Source organism: Elephas maximus, chromosome 16, assembly GCF_024166365.1.
Source record: "Elephas maximus indicus isolate mEleMax1 chromosome 16, mEleMax1 primary haplotype, whole genome shotgun sequence".
NCBI classification, from domain to species: Eukaryota; Metazoa; Chordata; class Mammalia; order Proboscidea; family Elephantidae; genus Elephas; species Elephas maximus.
The window spans coordinates 30,919,562-30,943,431 of NC_064834.1; positions in this window are offsets into that span (position 1 = coordinate 30,919,562).

The window sequence follows — 23,870 nt, forward strand, 5'->3', positions numbered from 1 at the left end:
GGTAATTGATACCCAGAGGTTTGCAGATCTCAGCAATTTTGTTACAGCGTCCTGACGGCAGTTCGTGGCATGATCAAAAGCATTTTATTTTAAGTATAAAATATTCACTCAAATGAAATCATACCTCAGTTTCACAAATTTCCAGTTATAAGTATAGAAATCTGCAAATCGCAAACCCTCTGTTGTATATTTGGGGTTTTTTTGCCAGTTGCTATGCAAATTATGAAGACAAATGGAAATCCAGCGTCTTGTACTGTAACACAGATGGGTCCAAGTATTGTGAGCTATTTTCTCCTCTGAGGCTATTTTTTGCATGTAATTTTTTTCTATACTTTGACATGTTCTATTCTAATTCATATTGATATTAAGTGGAAAAAAAAGCCCTTTAATTTTTTTTTCTTTGCTATTTTTTTTATAAGGAAAAGAGATGCTGAAAAATAAAATAACTGGATTTTACTACGTTGACTTTTCAAAAAAATATTTATGCTTACTTCATGGTTTTCAAAAATTGGATTTTTTTTCCTGAGTTGTTGTTACGTTTGATCTCAGATTCTAATCTGAATTCTCACCATTTGAAAAGTACATGTCCTTCATGGCTACCCCACCCCCTCCGTTTTTCATTTAAGCCATTTGATGTTTATAGAATAAAACACGAGAATCTCTTAAATAGAAGAAACACTACATAGTCAGAAAGCCTGAGTTTGTGACAGAGGTTAATATGGCTTATGTAGGCTGTTCCCCTGAGTCTAATTTCACAAACTATCAACATTTTGAAAGTTAAAATTAATTTACATATCTATGTGTCAACATTTTGAAAGTTAAAATTAATTTGCATATCTATCATATTCTAGAAAAAGGGAAAAAAAAGGATTGGTAGATATTGTTGGATTGCCTTAGAAAAGATAGATTGGTGAAAGATGAATCCCTATTGTTTAAAAAAAGGAGAATATCCAGAGAAAGATAGAATTTTATTCTTTTAATATTCGTTAACAATTTTTATTTTTTTCCTGATTGTTATTAGAGAAGTATTAAGACAATTGTCAGAAACCATCATGATTGTACACAGGGTTCTCTAATGAACCCAGAAATAAATTAGCATATGCACAAAATGCAGAACAAGATGCACGTAATTGATTAACTATGGAGAGATACAGAACTGTAGAGTTGGTGTCAGTGATACCAAAACACTAAAAGACATGCTCTTGGGTGTGTTTTCCAAGGCCACAAACTAGATTCTTAAATGCATCCACCAAATAAAAATAATTGCTTGCTTCTGCTTATTATTCAATAGATGACAAGGACAAAATGTAAACTATGAACACTTATTTTGCTTAATTTTTATCATTTTTATTTTTGTCTTTCACGGGGAATATTATTGTGACAAAAGTGCCAGTCTAAGAGATGACCTGTGAACACAGAATGTAAAGTCAAGTATCAATTATTAAGTGACTAAACAGAACAACTGTAATAATGATAATAGTATTAAGATACTATTAATAATAAAAAGAATAATTGCTTATGAACATGTCATATAAAAAAAGGTTTTTTTTTTTTTTTTATGAACATGTAGACATGCAGAGATTAAGTGGGCCATATTGGGTTACTCACTAGTTAGTGTCAGAGTCAGAATGTTAAACCAAATCTGTCAGGCTCCAAAGCCCATACCCTTAATGATGACAGAGAAAGCAAAGCTTGGAGAAGGCTCAATCATTTGCTTGAGTCAGAGAAGTCCCAATACTTGGCTTGAGTCTGGAAACCTCCTCCACCAGAAGGCCTTTGTTTCTCTACTCATCATGATTTCCAGAGCGTCCTGATTTACCACAACTGGTGGCCAACCTTCCAGGGTATAACTCCAGGTTAGAACTCTCAAGATTTCCGATATGACCTGTTTCTGAGAGAAAGATCTCTCATAGTTAATACGATAAAAATAAATGAATACATTTAGTTCTTCATACCACGTAAAAAATTGAAATCCTCGTGTTTTCATGAGCTAAAACAACTCAAAAAACCAAAACCCACTGCTGTCCAGCCGATTCTGACTCATAGTGGCCTTAGAGGACAGAGTAGAACTGCCCCATATGGTTTCCAAGACTGTAAATCTTTACGAAGCAGACTGGCCATATCTTTCTCCCTTGGAATGGCTGCTAGGTTCGAAACACTGACCTTTCGGTTAGTAGCCGAACTCTTTAACCACTGCGCCACCAGGGCTCTTTTCATGAGATAAATACATATAAGAAAAGCCACCAAAACAAAATTATTTTTATTCTTTCAGAATGTAGGTCACTAGTTTGACTTTTTTTTTTTTCTTTATGTTTCAGAAAAGTATGAATTGGTTCCTGAAATTAGATGGCTGTGAGTTCCAAGTATTGTGCCCTAAACATTTTAAAACTGCTTATTGATCATTTTTACCTTTATTATCAACAGCTAACCTTGATGTTGAAATTAAATTATTATTATTATTTTTTGTTACTTCAGAAGTATAGAGAGTTCCTTCTTTTAAATTCATGTTTTGAATGACACTACCTTCTCTTACTTTATTTGCCAACTTAGGAGTTCAGATGAAGGTGCATTCTGGTAGAATACTCACAACTGTTCTGCTGAATTTTATGCTCTAACAGGACCTTGTGAATCATTGTTAATGGATAGACAGGTTAACGTCATACAGGGCCTGCATGCCCTCCCCCCAATCTTAATAAGCGTAGCTAGTCCTCACATAGGAGTCTCTAGGTGATACAAGCAGTTAAATATTCAGAGGGTCCTTGGAAGAAAGGCCTGGTGATTTACTGCAGAAAGATCACCACCGTTTAAAGCCCTGTGGAGCACAGTTCTACTCTGAAATACACGAGATCACTATTAGTTGGCAGCAACTGGTTTTTTTAGCCCTGACAAATCACTTACTATACAGATATACTGTACATGTATTGATTCATTTAAACCTCACCACAACCGTATGAGATAGATTTCATTATCAGCGCCATTTTACACATGATGAAATGAGGCAGAGATGTTAATAATATGTCTGAGGTTCCAAGATAGCATGGTTAGCAAATGCAGCTGGGATTCAAATCAAGGTATTGTGGCTTCAGGGCCTATGCTCTTAACCATTTGTCATGGATTGAATTGTGTCCCCCCCAAAATATGTGGCAACTTGGTTAGGCCGTCATCCCCCGTATTGTGTGGTTGTCCACCATTTTGTGATTTTCCTGTGTGTTATAAATCATAATCTCTGCTTGTGGTTAAAGAGGAGTAGGGTGGGATGTAACACCCTTGCTCAGGTCACATCACTGATCCAATGTGAAGGGAGTTTCCCTGGGGTGTGGCCTGCACCACCTTTTACCTTACAAGAGCTAAAAGGAAAGGGAAGCAAGCAGAGAGTGTGGATCTCATACCATCAAGAAAGCAGTGCCAGAGCAGAGCGTATCCTTTGGACCCAGGGTTCCCACACAGAGAAGCTCCTAGTCCAGAGGAGGATTGATGACAAAGACCTTCCTCCAGAGCTGACAGAGAGAGAAAGGCTTCCCCTCAAGCTGACACCCTGAATTTGGACTTCTAGCCTATTAGACTCTGAGAAAATTAAATTTCTCTTTGTTAAAGCCATCCATTTGTGGTATTTCTGTTACAGCAGCATTAGATGACTAAGACATTGTTATGTACTGTCTCTTAAAGAGAATTAGTTTTATTATGACCCAAGTTGAAATGAAATGTCCCTAAGTATTTTCAATATTTTTGTTTAGATCAAAGGCCTAGAGCTCAGTGTAAAAAGTTTATATGATACATGCAGGTATCAGCACATCTAAAGTGTGTATTCAAACATACCATACTACTGAGGAAAAGAGCAACTTTTAAACCTTTTTTTTTTCAAATTTGTGTTTTTTTAAATGCTAAATGGTATGTGTCTACCAAATAATGATAACTGTGACTTGATTAACAAGTCACCAATACCTTGCTTTTGCAAAGACTTTCAAGGCGATTCAAGAAAAATCAGCTACTGCCTAAAAATGGTCTTTGGATTTGTAAGCATTCTCTAAATTATGATAAATACCATGCAAATAACCTCGGATGGAGGGAGTCATAATTTTTTTAAGAATTCTTGATATGCTTTATGAAATGCAGACTAGTTTAGAAACTCCCTTATATAACAGAAAGCATCATATGTACTCTCAAATGCTAATGGCAAACTTGTATCAGCTCAAATGAGGAAAACGCCAAAAATGTAATTTTAGTATCGCCAGAAGTCTATTTCCTCCTCTCTTCCAGTTCTCCATATTATCAAATGCCCAAAGGCAAAAATCAATCTGTTCAAGGGGTGATTCCTCTTAGTTTGTAGTTGGCACATCAGTTTTCTTATCAGTTGTTATAACGACGTCGTATAAGTAGAAATACATCCTCTGTGACTTTACCAAAACAAATGCTCAATATTGGAAGATCTAAGGAAAGTTAAAATAAAGCTCTCTATAAAATATAGGTAAGAATATTTACAAGAAATACAGTCTTTTAGATTGTATGTCATGCCTGAATTGAGAGCCTAATTACTTTGGAAACTTGATTGTTTAGACACGAGCAAAGCTAACCAGCTCTCTGCTAAGAAGGAACTGGAAGCTATAATGGGCTTAATCTGTGAAACTACAGTTGTCTCCCTTTGCACTAATAGCTTCCCTGTTAGCTTACTATCTGACTGAAATTTCCATCATGAGAAAATTTCTCTGGAAAAATACAAATATGTTGCCAGGTGTTCCAGGGTTACACAGGATCTCATACAACACTTTCTTTCTATCACCTCCATGTTTAACTTACATAGCCAGCAATTCTTGTAAAATAAAGCACACATTGTATTTGCATGGCATAATTTAATAAGACAAAAGACATAATGTCTTCTTCCAGAGCAGAGGACAGGTTTGCTTACTACGCCGTACAATTGTGTAATAAAGATAAGGTTCTCCCTCTTTTTTTTTTTCTCCCTTTAGAGCAAAGCTTATGCAGGTTTACTCGAAACCCATTATAAAAGACTTGGGTTGCCTACGTTCAGAGTTTCTTGGCTGTGCTGCAAAGCCACAACATCCACCAGGGGCTCTTCATATGACTCTTGAGACTTGGGGGGCAAAGGAAGCATCCTCAAACGTGAAGCTCATGCTTGCTTTGGTCTCTGCTTGGAAATGTCTCCACTTGGCCTTGTGACCTGGGAATTTCATTTTATTTATATGATAAGGTTCCTGTGTTCTCAGAAGATATCAAGTCTGGCTGTCTAACCACACAACACATGTGGACAATGTCATGGTGCAATAGGTTTTAATTTATCTTTTTATCCATTATCATTACTATCTAAAAGAGTCAAGAGGTATGATACAAAATGGTCTCTCCAGAGCTGGAGTGGTGTGGCAAACTTGTATCACCTCTGGTGTTGTGAGCTCTAACTTTCCAAGGATACTACTCTCTGGGTTCCAGCACACCATATATCCTGTAGTACCAGAGATCTTTCCTCAAAGAGCAATGGATGTCCTATAAGTTTTAACTAACATGGCTTGATATATGATTGCATTTCAAAGTGCTATAGTTTTATAGGACTTCAAAAGCAAAAAAAAGCAAGTGAAATGCTCAAGGCCCAAAGGAGAGGAAAATATAGTGGTATTTAGGCTTCAGATGTATGCTAGGAAGGACTTAGGGACCAAGAACAAAAAATCCACTGTGTTTCTCAAAAGTGCTTCATTTAAATGGTAATTTGTCACATCCACATGTAAATAAGACTGGTTTAGGAATCAGGTGCATTTGCCTAAAAGGCTTTAAAGGGACTTCCATTATTTTGGATCAGCTTTCCTTTTTGTTCCTCCATCTGAATGATACATTCATGCTTTTTGAAAAATGTGTCAAGCCAGTGCTACTGCTCAAGACTAAGAGCTGTGGCTTATAAGCAGATTTCCTGTTGTGACATGATACTTGTAAATATCCAAATAATTGACTCTGGGGCCCCTCTCCTCATCCACTCAACCACTCCTCGGTGTAAAAAAACAAAAATGCTTTCACAAACAAGCAAATGGTAAGTATAGACAGAGGGAATCTGACTCCATGTTATATTCCAGTGATATGTGAACAAAGTGTAAAACTTTTTACACTTCTTGGGAACAGGAAAAATATACACTGCAGATTTCTTATTCCAGAGCTCCCTGGTGAGATTTATAAAAACTGTTATTCTTCCAGTCAGGTAACTCTTGCTGAGATTCACTTTTTTAGGTACTTCACTCTTGGCTCTTATATTTTCACTGCTGCTTTAAAACTGGAAAAGTAGAACTCTTTATAAACAATTTTAAATAATGTGAAAGTAAATTACCAAGTTTTGAATTATGACCAGTATGATAATTTCACCGAATTATTATTAGCTGATTAACAGCATTGCAAATAATAAGTTATGTAACAACAGTAAGCTTTTATTAAGCAATATTTAATTTGGGTTAATTATGGAGATTTCACAGTGAGCAGTAAGGATTAAGTAAACTTTAAAGACTCTATTCATTTCCATGTTTCCAGTATACCTCAAATGAAACTTGCAAATATATAATTTTGGATTTTTGTATATAAAGTGACAAAAAAATACCTCAAGCTAACTCTTTTTAATCAATTTTCTTGCAGTAAAATTTACTTACAATAAATATATGACAGTTTTAACATAAACAATGTGTAACTACTAAGTTATCTATCAAATTAAATAATTTACATCACTTTTTAAAGAGCTCTGATAGTGCAGTGGTTAAGAGCTCGACTGCTAACTGAAAGGTCAATGGTTCGAACCCACCAGGCACTCCATGGGAGAAAGATGTGGCTGCTGGCTTCCATAAAGAATACAGCCTTGGAAACCCTATAGGGTAGTTCTACTCTATCTTATAACCCAAAACCAAACCCAGTGCCATCGAGTTGATTCTGACTCATAGCGGCCCTATAGGACAGAGTACAACTGCCCCATACAGTTTCGAAGGAACGCCTGGCGGATTCGAACTGCTGACCCTTTGGTTAGCAGCCGTAGAACTTATCCACTACGCCACCAGGGTTTCCCTCTATCCTATAGGATCACTGTAAGTTGGAATTGACTTGATGGCAACAAGTAATGAATAATATGTCACTTTTTAACTGTGCCAACAAGAGAGAAATATTGAATTTAAATCTCATCTGTTGGGCTGCTTTTCCCTGTAATGAATGAATAAGTGTAAGGTATTTGAGAGAGAGTTGAGAGAAATACCTACTGCCATCAAGTCGATTCCGACTCATAGCGACTCTGTAGGACAGGGTAGAACTGCTCTATAGAGTTTCCAAGGAGCCCTGGATTCAAATCAAGCTTTGGGTGAGCTTGGTCAAGTCTATAAACCTCTCTGTTTTTTAAGTTGTTGTTGTTAGGTGCCCTCGAGTTGATTCTGACTCATAGCGACCTTACACAGGGTTTACAAAAGCAGATCTCCAGGTCTTTTCTCTCAAGGAGGCGCTGGTGGGTTTTGGTTAGCAGTTGAGCACTTTACCATCACTCGATTAGTCATCTGTAAAAGGAAGAGCTATTAGACAACCTAACATTTAAGTTCACAACAGCTGTCATAGTTTCAGAGCACTGGTTCTCAACTGGGGTTGATTTTTTTCCCCCAGGGAATATTAGGCAATGTCATTTTTGGTTGTCAGGACTGGGCTGGAGAAGTTCTACTTACATTGAGTGGGTTGGGTTCAGGCATGCTACTGAGCATCCTACAGTACACAAGACAGTCTCCCATAATAAAGACTTACCCAGACCAAAATTTCAATAGTACCAAATTTAGGAAACCCTGTTTTAGAGAAGCAAATTATTCCAAATCTGTTGCAAAGGGCAGTTATTTTACTGGATTTTCTTTTAAAGCAAACTAGTGAATGTCTCTCAGGCAAATAAGGGAGCAATATCTCAAGATATTTTACTTCACCATCTTAATAACCAAAACAAATTAGCATGCAAAAAAATCGCTTGAATTCCTGCATCTTTTGTAAATCTACTCAAGTGTCACCACATAGTAATCCCGAGGCTCAGTGTGAATGTGAATGAATAGTGTGACTTAATATCTGTGCTTAAGTTGTTTGCCTGAATTATTTATCATTACTGAATTCAGATGTATTTCAGGCCAAATTATATCAGTTCGAGTCTGCTATGAAAAAGTTAAGTGTGTGAGGGTCCATTCTGTAAAACCAATTGTTTTACAGAATTTCATCTATTTTTGCATCATTAATAAAGTAGCATCATAGAGGCTGGGGTTTCAGAATTAAGGGGTAACTGCTGATCTTGTTTTACATTATCCAGGAAGACAACCAAACCCGTTGCTGTAGACTCGATTCTGACTCATGATAACTCCATGTGTGTTAGAGCAGAACTGTGCTCTATCAGGTTTTCAATGGCTGATTTTTCTGGAAGTAGATCACAAGGCCTATCTTCTCAGGTGACTTTAGGTGGATTTGAACGTCTAACCTTTTGGTTAGCAGTCGAGCACGTTAACCATTTGCACCACCCAGCATCCCCTAGAGACTGTAAAACAGTAATTCAGTCTTTTGAATTTCAGTTGTAGACTTGGTGAACACGTGGATTATAGCAAAATAGCCAAACATCCTAAATTAACAAAATGATTGCTGATACTTGCTTTCCAGCCTAGGCTATTAAATATTATCTCAGCATTACCAATTGCATGCTTCTCCTTAGGTACACAGAGTCAAAACAGAACAAAGCTGGCATTGAAGTTTCTATAGATAGAGGCAGTTTATTAAGACAAATGGTTTTCTACACTCTTTTACTGTCTTAAGATAAATTCTATAGTATTCGTTCATAATTTCCCTATTCATAGACAAGATGCTTAATTGTAAAAACACCACAGGGCTGAATTTAGATAGTACCTATTTATCTGTGATCATGTCCAAGAGGTTACTGACACTCAGGCTCTAAAAACACCATGCTATAAAGCCATCTCATTTGAAGACAACAGAGTCCAGGCATGTACTTGAAAGGCCCTATTACTGCAGGTTTCCAGAGCCCCACCTATTTAACAGTCATTTTTTAATCATCCATGTAATCATTAGCCTTGGCCCATAGTCAGATAGTAGAGTCCTGAGTGTGATCAGGGAAAGGCAGTGATTCCCACAAGCTCATTAAAGGATGTGGATTTGAAGTTTTCTAAGAATATTGAATATTATTCACTGTGGATTTAATTCTACACTCGAGTTTCTATTATAGGTCTAGAGAATGCAATTCTGAGCACTTCTTTGAAAGTTCAGGAAGGGAAATAGCATTATTTATACTTACACAATGAGAACTAAGAATTTTGTCTATAAGGAGGAGACATGCTCTTCAATTGTGCATGTGACTTAAGAAAGGACAAGGACACATGAGATTATGAAGTGGTGTAGTATAAAGATGATACCTAGACAGTCAACCACATCAACAAATATAGCCCTAGAAATTTCCTTAAAGGTGGAAAAAGGACAATATTTGGAATCAGACTACCCATGTGATTTCACTCTGTTTACTAGGAATTGAAGTATGGGTAAAGATAATACTTATTTGGTCTGCCCAGCATCCCTCCCCCTCCCCCCTTTTTTTAAATGAAAGAACATATACCCATTCATTATATGTGGTTCTGGTGGGTTATCAGTCTCAGCCTCTCACCCACATTGCAGGAATTTTCTTGTGATCCTGGTTTGTCAGATTGTAGCACTGCATCTTACTGACAACAGTGAGTGGCTCAAGGGATGGGCAATTGATGCAAGCAAAGCCAATTGAGGCTGTTTGAATGTATTTATATAATATCGGTGGGAGAAAATTCTTAACTGAATTTGATAAACTGGTAGTGAAGGTTGCTGGGGGTCATCTTTGTGCTTTATGAAAAAAAAAAGCAATTCAAACAGCATGAGCTGAGAACCATGTTGTCACTGAGAGATAAACAGAGGAAAAAGGTTAAACCTGATGACATAATTTGAGACCCTGGATCCAGCTGAGTATGATACCGCAAAGTTTCATGATCCATCAACAGATGGATGGATAAACAAAATCTGGTATACACATACGATGGAATATTATTCAGCCATAGGAAAATGAAGTCCAGATGCATGCTATGACATGGATGAATCTAGAAAACGTGAGGCTGAGTGAAATACATCATATACTAAAGACTATATTGTGTGATCCCACTGTAAAGAGGCATGTAGAATAGGCAAACACATAGAGAAAAACATTTATTAGTGATTACCAGAGGCTGTCGGAAGAAGAAGATGGGGAGCTTTTTGCTTTAAGGGTACAGAATTTCTCTTTGTGGTGATGAAAAAACTTTTGGAAATAGATAGCGGCCATGGTTGAACAACATGGTAAGTGTAATTAATGTCACTCAATTGTACACTTAAAAATGGTTAAAATGTCCATTTTTTGTTATCTATATTTTACCCCAATGAAATTAAAAATCCATTGAGCCAGATAATTTTTCTTTTTTCTTCTGTTGAGCTGGGTATGTAATCCTGGGTATTGAATAATAATAATTTTTAAAATCTTACTCACCCAGAAGACCCAGTCATTGAGTTGATTCTAACTCATAGTGACCCCATTGGGTTTCCAAGGCTGTAAATCTCTACTTTGCAGACTGCCACGTCTTTCTCCCCCAGAGCTGCTGGTGATTTTGAATTGCCAATCTTTCAGTTAGCAGTTGCTTGCTTTAACCAAGGCTCTAAATAATTTGGCTCCTATTAACATCTGTCATCAATTCCCATTAGTGTTCTCTAATGTACTTTTCTCTATCCATGCTGACTCCTTGATGTTTCTTGAACAATTCTGTCAAATTCCTGCTTAAGTTTCAATAAACAGACTGCTCTATTGCCTGGACTGCTCTTCCTCCAGAACCTCCAGATATGTGCACGTACTCCATCTGTCTTAGGCTGGGTTTTCTAGAGAAGCAAAACCAGTAAAGTGTATAAATATCTATATAAAGAGATTTATATCAAGGAAATGGCTCACGTATTGTAGAGGCTGGAACATTCCAAGTCTGTGGTTCAAGATAGAAGCTCTTGGTCACAGGATGCAAAAATAGACTAATCCCAAGATTGGCAAGCAAGATGGCAGGTAAGCTGCTAGCTCAAGTTCCGAGAACTGGAGGTCAGATGAACAGGAGCCACCTGCTGGATCCAGAGCAAATAAAAGCCAAAAAACCTTACCAGAAAGTCCACTTATATATTCTATACAGGTCATACCCCCAAGGAAACTCACTTTCAACTGATTGGCTACTCAGCAGATTGCATCACGGAGGTGGTCACATTATATCAAATCTCTTTATGGAAGTGATCACATCATCGTACAACTGCCAAGCTACATCATAGCTGCCAAACCACTAAGAATCACAGCCCAGACAAGTTGAAACTTAACCTTAATGATCACACCATCTTATCCCTCAAGTCTGTCCTCAAATTCTGGGATTCCATGAGGGCTATTCTGACAACTCTATATGACCTTTCAGCTTGCCCCCACCAGCACACCCAACCTCCCTTGCCCTGTTCTAAAACCATTTTCTAAAATATTACATAATTTATATATTTTTATATGTATTGACTTCTCATCCATATCAACACTACACTTTAAGACCCACAAAGTGACATCTGTCTTTTTTATATATGCAGCTCTGTCACCTTGGCTATGATAATGCTTGGTACATACAGTGATCTCAATAAATATTTGATGAATGAACTAAATGCATCATAAAAATATATAGATAAATTTGACTTTGGGTAAGTCACCTAAATTCTCTGAATATCAGCATCTACATATGTAAAGCATGGACAATAGCACCCGCTACCATGCTTGTGAGCTGAAAGTGCTCACTCGTCTATGCCAAGAAATTTGGAAGACGATTACCAGGCCAACTGACTGGAAGGGATCCATATTTGTACCAATTCCAAAGAAAAATGGTCCAGCAGAATGTTGAAATTATCTAGCAATATCATTAATATCACACCTAAGTAAAATTTTGCTGAAGATCATTCAAAAGCAGTTGCAGCAGTACATTGACAAGGAACTGCCAGAAATTCAAGCAGGATTCAGAAGAGGACGTGGAACAAGGAATATCATTGCTTGATGTCAGATGGATCTTGGCTGAAAGCATAGAATACCAGAAAGATGTTTCCCTGTGTTTATTTACTATGCAAAAGAATTTAGCTGTGTGGATGGTAACAAATTATAGATAACATTGCGATGAGTGGGAATTCCAGAATACTTAATTCTGCTTGTGAAGAACCTGTACTTAGACCAAAAGGCAGTTCTTCGAACAGAACAAGGCAATACTACAGTTTAAAGTCACGGAATAATGAAAGGTGTATGTCAGGGTTGTATCCTTTCACCACACTTATTCAATCTGTAAACTGGGCAAATAATCCAAGATGCTGGACTATACGAAGAAGTGCGCAGCATCAATGTTGAAGGAAGGCTAATTAACCACCTGCGATATGCAGATGACACAACCTTGCTTGCTGAAAGTGAAGCAGACTTGAAGCACTTACTGATGAAGATCAAAGACTACAGCCTTCAGTATGGATTACACCTCAACATAAAGAAAACAAAAATCCTCACAACTGCATCATGATAAGCAGAGAAAATATGGAAGTTGTCAAAGTTTTCATTTTACTTGTAACCACAATCAACACCCATGGAAGCAGCAGTCAAGAAATCAAGCATATTGTGTTGGACACATCTGCTGCAAAAGATTTCTCTGAAGTGTTAAAAAGCAAAGATGTAAGGACTAAGGTGCACCTGACTCAAGCCGTGGTGTTTCCAATTACCTCATGTGGGTGTGAAAGCTGGACAGTGAATAAGAAAGACTGAAGAAGAATTGATGTCTTTGAATTGGGTGAAGGAGAAGAATATTGAATATACCATGGACTGCCAGAAGAATGAACAAACCTGCCTTGGAAGAAATACAGCCAGAATTCTCATTAGAAGTGAGGATGGTGAGACTTCATCTGACATACTTTGAATGTGTTACGAGGAAGGGCCAATCCCTGGAGAAGGCTTGGTAGAGTAGAGGGTCCAGAAAAAGAGGAAGACCCTCAACAAGATGGATTGACACAGTGGCTGCAACAATTAGCTTAAGCAGAACAACGATTTGAGTATGGTGCAGGACCGGGCAGTGTTTTGTTTTGTTGTATATAGGGTCTCTATGAGTTGGAACTGACTGGATGGCACCTAACGATAACAGCAACCTGTTTGTCATACCTTACAGGTCTATTATGTACATTTAGTGTTACCAAGTTTGTGGAAATGGTTGAAAATCTGTTAAATTCTCTAAAGATGTGAGGCAACATTTTCAGATATCACTTTTTGTAAGAATATATGGAATTAGAACTACGTATCCTCACCCTTTAGGTGTGTTCCAAACTGTCTCTTTCCTCAGGGAAATTCCAAGTCCGTAATAAGAGATACTTCAGAATCAAAGTATAATTCTGTTTAACATTACAAACCCTTAACTCTTCAAAATTCCTCTTGCAGATATCATAATAGTGTTATTTGTAATGTTGTTGTCATTGTTAGGTGCCATCGAGTTGGCTCCTACTCTTAGTGACCCTATGTACAATGAAAAAAAACACTGCCAGGTTCTGCATCATCCTCACAGTAGTTGCTATGTTTGAGCTCATTGTTGCAGCCACCGTGTCAATCCATCTCGTTGGGGGTTTTCCTCTTTTTCACTGATCCTCTATTTTACCAAGAATGGTGTCCTTCCCTAGGAACTCTCCCTTCCTGATAACATGTTCAAAGCATGTGAGATGAAGTCTTGCCATCCCAGCTTCCAAGGAGCACTCCAGCTTTACTTCTTCCAAGACAGACTTGTTCATTCTTCTGGTGGTCCATGGTAAATTCAATATTCTTTGCCAGCACCATAATTCAAAGGCATCAATTCTTCTTTGGTCTTCCCTATTTGTAATACATGCATATAAATTGGCATCTATCAACTGATATTTATTTCTAGTGTGATTAAACCATTTAATATAAATCTGTTTTCATGGTCAACTCCACATCATAGGAAAAAATACCTAGCTGATGCTTCTTATATTGGCTGGCTTATTCCTCAAGCAATCAGAAAAGGAGAAAAAGCATGGTATCGTAGAAAAGAGCTTTGGTCTGGAAAGAAAGACTTGAATCTGGTTATGGCTGTGCGTAAACCTGTCTGTGACCTGGAACAAATATTTATACTTTTTTTTTTCTTTCTTTACATGTATCAAATGGGCTCAATGATTCTATCTCCAAAACCATTACGGTCCTCTTTTGAGAATCACATGAGTTAATGGATACGAAAAAATTAAAAAACAAACAAAAGCATTTTAAGGGAAGCATTATTGGGGATGAAAACAGAGGAAAAATCAGAGAGGAGATGATGTTAATGGCCTATTCACAGTCGATAAGCTGTCAAGTGAAAAATGAATTAAGGTATTATCCCTGCCCATAATCCTTTGTCTCTCTTCTCAGGGCACGAGTGTTTTCTGTGGGTACCAAGAACTGTTTGTGATCACCCTTCTCCCTCCCAACATTCCTTGATTGTCACCAGAGCCTCCCACCTTGACTGAACAGCCTGGAGGCAGACTCTTCGAAATCTACATAGACATCAAAGCCAGAAACCCCAGAGCAAAATATTGACAGATTTGATTTCAAAAACAGTTGTAAAATACAAACACAAATTGGTAAAATCTTTTAAAATGTATGACAGCAAACGGTTAGCAACTTTTATATAAATAGTTGGTATATATTTATAGGAAAGATACAGACATTCCACCAAGAAAATGGGAAAAGAGCATGGTCATTCACAAGATAGTGAAAACAAATGGCCAAATGGCATGAGATAGGTGTAGAAATTTGCTAGTGAATAAAAACAGCAAGTTAAAATACTGCTGTATCTTTTTTTTTTTAAATCAGATTGTCAGTCATTCCAAAGATTATTAATGCCTTGTGTGGACAATTATGTGTGAAAAGGTGGGAAGAAATATAAATCTGTACATTCTAGGAGGGCTTTCAAGCAGGGCGTATTAAAATGTACATGCTTTGGACTTCAAAAACCACAGTACTTGCAACCCAGCTTAAGGAAATAATATAACAAATGAACAAAAATATCTGAGTAAGGATGTTCCTTGCAACATATAATATAACTGAAAAAATATTGCAAGCAAATTAGATGACTCAAAGATGAAGAATGGTCAAATATTTTTATATGGCTCTATATAAACCTGTCTGTGACCTGGAATGAATTATGTATACTTTTTTTTCTTTCTTTATATTTATCAAATGAACTTAATGATCCTATCTCCAAAACAATAACAGTGTTCTTCTGAGAATCCTGTGAATTAACAGATATAAAGAAAAATTAAAAGCAAACCAACATAAAATGGTACCATTATATTAACACTGAAAGATAACTAGAAAAAATTATTAAACAAAAAAACATTCTATAAGCCACATGTGTATTAAAATGCTGTTTTTGTTACCTCTGTAAGCACCAACGCCTGTCTCTGGTCACAGTCAGCACTTTATTATCTGATGATGAGCTATGAAAGGGCCAAGTATGTCTACATGGGTGAGTCATAGAAAGAGTCTTAAATGTGTGGGGCTTTAGAAATGCACAGTAATTTGACATTTCAAGTACATGCCTGGGCATTGTTGTCTTCAGATGAAGTGGCTTTACAGCATGGTGGTTTAGAGTATGAGCCTCAATAATTCTTTGGGTATGATTCCAGATAAACCATGCTCTCTGATCTCAGCTCTGTGGCGTTTTTATAATTAGGCATCTTGACTTTGAACAGGGAAATTAGGAATATAGCCTATGGCATTTACCTTATGACAATAGTAGATTATGGAAAAGAATTTAAAGTTCCTTCCACCTGCAGGAATTCCTATGCCTGCTTTGTTCTGTATTGTCTCCATATATCTGAAGAGAAGGGTGAAATCTAGGCATGCTGACCTAATAATTAAATGCTTAAACTGGAAGACAGTTATAAACAGCTATTTTGTTAGCTGAGGATGTTTGCCTAGTGTGCCATAAACATGTTTACCAAATCTGAAGATAAAAATTGCAATTCAAAAGACTGAATTCCTTAGTGTTTTATTTATCTTAGACAATCATGCAAACATGAACTAATATTCCTTTCTTCAGATACTTTCCCATGGATGAATATTTCAAACAACATGGGGTTGCCATGAATGGAACTGACTCCAGGACAATTATTTTTTTTAAGGTTCAGGATAGTTTGTCATATATTAATAGAAAAGTAAAATGTAACAGAATTTGCTTCTCAGTTATAAAATGATTTAAAAAGTGTTCTTTTTTTTGCAAAACGCTCTACTTACCAATACTTTTGCCTTTGAATTTTCCCTTTGTTTTCTGCTAGTGAATTTGGTATGTACAGCTGCCACACCCTTATGATATACCACAAGTGCTTTTCCCCTATAGAGGCCCTTTCTAGTAGACATGAAATGAGAAACATAAGTATAGCATGAAAATAGCTATTCTAGAGTTATGAATCTAGTTATATTTAATTGTGCCAGAAGAAATTAATTTAAAGTTAACTGAAAAGCATATGTAAGTAGTATTCTGATTAGATGTATGTCATAATCAACATATTTCTTAATTAGATATGTATTGTAAAGCCATAGAATAAAATCTGAAATATTTATAATAAATATTTTATTCCTGATAATTATGTGAAAGAGAAAATCAGCAAGAAATTAGAACTCCATATGCAATTTGAAATATGTGAACATCATCAAACTCTAACATGAGACCATTTAAATTATTTATATGTAATTACTTTCTTCACAAAAAATCACTCTGATGGATTTTCCAGAACAGTCAGAACTGTAAGATGTTCATCATACTAAAAAATTCAAATCCTAGAGTTGTTTCAAACTGGGAGTACAGACTCTATTATAAAGCTATTGCTCATTTTAAATAGAAAGAATGGTGCACTGGGGCATATCCCTTCTCTTTAAGTTCAGAAAAGCAAAACCCATTCATCTAAGTTTCCTTCTTGCATTTGAAATAAAGTTTCGGCTGTTAAATTTTTTTTTTTTTTAAGATTCTGTACATTCCAGGCAAGTTCTATATTCAAGTTTAAATTACTTCTAAAAATTACTAATTTTTTTTACTTGCACATTAGAAATGTACTCCAAATCTAAATAGCCATTGTCAACATAAAGAGAACAATAGCCAAGGAAATGTAAAGGAGCTGTGATTTTTATAGAGAATAAAAATGCAAGTTATGGTAAGGTCTTTATATAGTCAGCAGTTCTTAATTTATATGTCTTATTAATAATTATTATATTTTTATTTTTAACATCAATTATGCTAATTATAAAATTAGACACAATCTAACAGCTAAAATTACCATTTTCTTTTTTGAGCTCTTTTTCTCAAAGTTGTATGATGATTGACATTTTATTCTGTTATATGTTCTCATTAACTATAAATTGACAGCACACATGCAACAATTTATGACTTAAAAAAAATAAGCTTTGGCTAAATAAAACGTAGACATAAATTTTTTTAGCATGATTGCCTGGTGTTTCCATTATAATAATCTCTGAATATTCTTTGCTATTTTGTACTGTATCAAGGTCATTGGACAAAAGGATCAACAACGATGATCACTTTCTCTTCATATGTCTCTTTTTAAAACAGAGAGACCAGACAGGAGGAAAATGTCTTCTCAAGTACACATAGCTTATAAGGCTAAATAGAATGTTATGTTCTAGGGGAATAAATTGAGGAGATCAACATTTTGCCCAAATAAATGGAGGTAAAATTATCCGCCTAATTCTCCTATAAAATCTACAGCAGAAAAAAGGAACACAGAAAGGGGAAGAGAGAGACAGGAGATGGAGGATGAGGAAGAAAAGTAAGAGAAGACAAAGAGATAAGTGAGGGAAAAAAGAAGGGAGAGGAAGAGAGGAGACATGGAAGAGAGAAAGAAGGGGCAGCGAAAGAGAAGGGACAGAGATGTAGGAAGACAGTCAAAGAGGGTCCTTGGGGCTTTTAGATCCTGAAGGGCAAGTGTGGCAGATGTAATACATATTCTCTAGATGTAATGGAGAGAAAAATCTACAGAAATAGAAAACAAAATTTATCCTTATTAATCAAAACTCAAGTCATTTAGTTCTCTAAAAAACAGTTTAATAACATTCTATTCAACTGCCAACGAAGAGCCTCTGTATGGGAGTCCTCCTTGCCCCACCTTGACCAGGTGCTTTGGTTCTCATGCCTTTCTAACTATCCCTCTGCTTGTTTTCTTTCCTCCAAATCCAAGAACAGCTGAACTAAATAGTCCTCTATGATTGGTGCAAAAGGGAGAAAATTATAGCCAAAGTCAAAATTAGCCTTAGAATGCAAGAGATAGGGAATATCCATGAATATTAACATTTTAATGCTTCCTGTCTTATAAAACTTTTCCTTGTTCAAACTCATGATTCGCTAAGGAATTCCTTTTCTTTTCAGTCATATGCCTCTAATCATTTGCCTTATTTTTTGAGAATGCATGTTATTCTTCTTGGGTTCATCTAACACAACTTTTTACTTTCCATTTCATGAGAAAAAGAAACAACATATTAAATGAAAAAATGTTCTTATTAAACTCATGAAATATTTATTAGTGATATATATGGTTCTTCCTAGTTTTAAGAGGTAAATATTCAGAATAATATTACTAGATTTCGAAATAATAATGCCAAAATAATAGCTTGAGCTTAGGAATATATCTATAGGAAAATATACTTCCCTTTTGATTATTTACTATGGAGAATTCTTTAATAGGTATACCTAAACAAAACCTAAGGCATTACGGTCACCTGAGAGAAATGCAAGTAAAATGTCCCCAAAGCAAAGGGATGATATAACTGTGTCATTCAGATGTTTAGGTTACATGATACTTCGTAGACGACAGTGGCCGTCCAGAACTTCTGTGTGGTTGCAAAATTTTATTATTTTGTTTAAATATGAATATCACGTGTTGTCAGATAAATGACAATCAAACGGAGTCCTTGGAGCTTTTAGATCCTTAAGGGCAAGTGTGGCAGGTGTAACATGTATTCTTGATATGTCATATTGTTGTTGTTGTATGCCTTCGATTCCGACTCACAGAGATGCAATGTAACAGAGTAGAACTGCACCATAGAGTTTCTTAGGCTGTAATCTTTGAACATATTATCAGGAGGGACGAGTCCCTGGAGAAGGATATCATGCTTGGTAAAGTAGCGGGTCAGTGAAAAAGAGGAAGACCCTCAACGAGATGGATTGACAGAGTGGCTGCAGCGATGGACTCAAACATAGCAACAATTGTGAGGATGGTGCAGGACTGGGCAGTGTTTTGTTCTGTGATACATAGGGTCGCTATGAGTTGGAACTGACTTGAGGGCACCTAAAAACAACAACAACAGCAATATTTACAAGGTCACGATGAGTCAAAATTGACTTGACAACAACAAGTATAACCTTTATGGGAACACATTGCCAGGTTCTTAATCCCGTGGAGCAGCTGGTGGGTTTGAGCTATTGGTCTTTTTTTTTTTTTTTTTGCTTTTTTTTTTTTAATAACTTTTATTAAGCTTCAAGTGAACGTTTACAAATCCAATCAGTCTGTCACATATAAGTTTACATACATCTCACTCCCTACTCCCACTTGCTCTCCCCCTCTTGATTCAGCCCTTTCAGTCTCTCCTTTCTTGACAATTTTGCCTGCTTCCCTCTCTCTCTATCCTCCCATCCCCCCTCCAGACAAGAGTTGCCAACACAATCTCAAGTGTCCACCTCATATAATTAGCTCACTCTTCATCAGCGTCTCTCTCCCACCCGCTGACCAGTCCCTTTCATTTCTGATGAGTTGTCTTCGGGAATGGTTCCTGTCCTGTGTCAACAGAAGGTCTGGGGAGCATGGCCGCCGGGATTCCTCCAGTCTCAGTCCGACCATTAAGTTTGGTCTTTTTATGAGAATTTGGGGTCTGTATCCCACTGATCTCCTGCTCCCTCAGGGGTCCTCTGCTGTGCTCCCTGTCAGGGCAGTCATCGATTGTGGCCGGGCACCAACTAGTTCTTCTGGTCTCAGGATAATGTAGGTCTCTGGTTCATGTGGCCCTTTCTGTCTCTTGGGCTCTTAGTTGTCGTGTGGCCTTGGTGTTCTTCATTTTCCTTTGCTCCAGGTGGGTTGAGACCAATTGCTGCATCTTAGATGGCCGCTTGTTAGCATTTAAGACCCCAGACAGCACATTTCAAAGTGGGATGCAGAATGTTTTCATAATAGAATTATTTTGCCTATTGACTTAGAAGTTCCCTCAAACCATGTTCCCCAGACCCCCGCGCTTGCTCCGCTGACCTTTGAAGCATTCATTTTATCCCGGAAACTTCTTTGCTTTTGGTCCAGTCCAATTGAGCTGACCTTCCATGTATTGAGTGTTGTCTTTCCCTTCACCTAAAGCAGTTCTTATCTACTGATTAATCAATAAAAAACCCTCTCCCACCCTCCCTCCCTCCCCCCCTCGTAACCACAAAAGTATGTGTTCTTCTCAGGTTTACTATTTCTCAAGATCTTATAATAGTGGTCTTATACAATATTTGTCCTTTTGCCTCTGACTCATTTCGCTCAGCATAATGCCTTCCAGGTTCCTCCATGTTATGAAATGTTTCAGAGATTCGTCACTGTTCTTTATCGATGCGTAGTATTCCATTGTGTGAATATACCATAATTTATTTACCCATTCATCTGTTGATGGACACCTTGGTTGCTTCCAACTTTTTGCTATTGTAAACAGAGCTGCAATAAACATGGGTGGGCATATATCTGTTTGTATGAAGGCTCTTGTATCTCTAGGGTATATTCCCAGGAGTGGGATTTCTGGGTTGTATGGTAGTTCTATTTCTAACTGTTTAAGATAATGCCAGATAGATTTCCAAAGTGGTTGTACCATTTTACATTCCCACCAGCAGTGTATGAGAGTTCCAATCTCTCCGCAGCCTCTCCAACATTTATTATTTTGTGTTTTTTGGATTAATGCCAGCCTTGCTGGTGTGAGATGGAATCTCATCGTAGTTTTAATTTGCATTTCTCTAATGGCTAATGATCGAGAGCATTTTCTCATGTATCTGTTGGCTGCCTGAATATCTTCTTTAGTGAAATGTGTGTTCATATCCTTTGCCCACTTCTTGATTGGGTTGTTTGTCTTTTTGTGGTTGAGTTTTGACAGAATCATGTAGATTTTAGAGATCAGGCGCTGGTCGGAGATGTCATAGCTGAAAATTCTTTCCCAGTCTGTAGGTGGTCTTTTTACTCTTTTGGAGAAGTCTTTAGATGAGCATAGGTGTTTGATTTTTAGGAGCTCCCAGTTATCGGGTTTCTCTTCATCATTTTTGGTAATGTTTTGTATTCTGTTTATACCTTGTATTAGGGCTCCTAGGGTTGTCCCAATTTTTTCTTCCATGATCTTTATCGTTTTAGTCTTTATGTTTAGGTCTTTGATCCACTTGGAGTTAGTTTTTGTGCATGGTGTGAGGTATGGGTCCTGTTTCATTTTTTTGCAAATGGATATCCAGTTATGCCAGCGCCATTTGTTAAAAAGGCTATCTTTTCCCCAGTTAATTGACACTGGTTCTTTGTCAAATATCAGCTGCTCATACGTGGATGGATCTATGTCTGGGTTCTCAATTCTGTTCCATTGGTCTATGTGTCTGTTGTTGTACCAATACCAGGCTGTTTTGACTACTGTGGCTGTATAATAGGTTCTGAAGTCGGGTAAGGTGAGGCCTCCCACTTTCTTCTTCTTTTTCAGTAGTGCTTTGCTTATCCGGGGCTTCTTTCCCTTCCATATGAAATTGGTGATTTGTTTCTCTATCCCCTTAAAATATGACATTGGAATTTGGATCGGAAGTGCGTTAAATGTATAGATGGCTTTTGGTAGAATAGACATTTTTACTATGTTAAGTCTTCCTATCCATGAGCAGGGTATGTTTTTCCACTTAAGTATGTCCTTTTGAATTTCTTGTAGTAGAGCTTTGTAGTTTTCTTTGTATAGGTCTTTTACATCCTTGGTAAGATTTATTCCTAAGTATCTTATCTTCTTGGGGGCTACTGTGAATGGTATTGATTTGGTTATTTCCTCTTCGGTGTTCTTTTTGTTGATGTAGAGGAATCCAAGTGATTTTTGTATGTTTATTTTATAACCTGAGACTCTGCCAAACTCTTCTATTAGTTTCAGTAGTTTTCTGGAGGATTCCTTAGGGTTTTCTGTGTATATAATCATGTCATCTGCAAATAGTGATAACTTTACTTCTTCCTTGCCAATCTGGATACCTTTTATTTCTTTGTCTAGCCTAATTGCCCTGGCTAGGACTTCAAGTACGATGTTGAATAAGAGCGGTGATAAAGGGCATCCTTGTCTGGTTCCCGTTCTCAAGGGAAATGCTTTCAGGTTCTCTCCATTTAGAGTGATATTGGCTGTTGGCTTTGCATAGATGCCCTTTATTATGTTGAGGAATTTTCCTTCAATTCCTATTTTGGTAAGAGTTTTTATCATGAATGGGTGTTGGACTTTGTCAAATGCCTTTTCTGCATCAATTGATAAGATCATGTGGTTTTTGTCTTTTGTTTTATTTATGTGATGGATTACATTAATGGTTTTTCTGATATTAAACCAGGCTTGCATACCTGGTATAAATCCCACTTGATCAGGGTGAATTATTTTTTTGATGTGTTGTTGGATTCTATTGGCTAGAATTTTGTTGAGGATTTTTGCATCAATGTTCATGAGGGATATAGGTCTATAATTTTCTTTTTTTGTAATGTCTTTACCTGGTTTTGGTATCAGGGAGATGGTGGCTTCATAGAATGAGTTGGGTAGTATTCCGTCATTTTCTATGCTTTGGAATACCTTTAGTAGTAGTGGTGTTAACTCTTCTCTGAAAGTTTGGTAGAACTCTGCAGTGAAGCCATCCGGGCCAGGGCTTTTTCTTGTTGGGAGTTTTTTGATTACCATTTCAATCTCTTTTTTTGTTATGGGTCTATTTAGTTGTTCTACTTCTGAATGTGTTAGTTTAGGTAGGTAGTGTTTTTCCAGGAATTCATCCATTTCTTCTAGGTTTTCAAATTTGTTAGAGTACAATTTTTCGTAATAATCTGAAATGATTCTTTCAATTTCATTTGGTTCTGTTGTGATGTGGTCCTTCTCATTTCTTATTCGGGTTATTTGTTTCCTTTCCTGTATTTCTTTAGTCAGTCTAGCCAATGGTTTATCAATTTTGTTAATTTTTTCAAAGAACCAGCTTTTGGCTTTGTTAATTCAATTGTTTTTCTGTTCTCTAATTCATTTAGTTCAGCTCTAATTTTTATTATTTGTGTTCTTCTGGTGCCTGATGCATTCTTTTGTTGCTCACTTTCTATTTGTTCAAGTTGTAGGGACAGTTCTCTGGTTTTGGCTCTTTCTTCTTTTTGTATGTGTGCATTTATCGATATAAATTGGCCTCTGAGCACTGCTTTTGCTGTGTCCCAGAGGTTTTGATAGGAAGTATTTTCATTCTCGTTGCTTTCTAAGAATTTCCTTATTCCCTCCTTGATGTCTTCTATAACCCAGTCTTTTTTCAGGAGGGTATTGTTCATTTTCCAAGTATTTGATTTCTTTTCCCTAGTTTTTCTGTTATTGATCTCTAGTTTTATTGCCTTGTGGTCTGAGAAGATGCTTTGTAATATTTCAATGTTTTGGACTCTGCAAAGGTTTGTTTTATGACCTAATATGTGGTCTATTCTAGAGAATGTTCCATGTGCACTAGAAAAAAAAGTATATTTTGCAGCAGTTGGGTGGAGAGTTCTGTATAAGTCAATGAGGTCAAGTTGGTTGA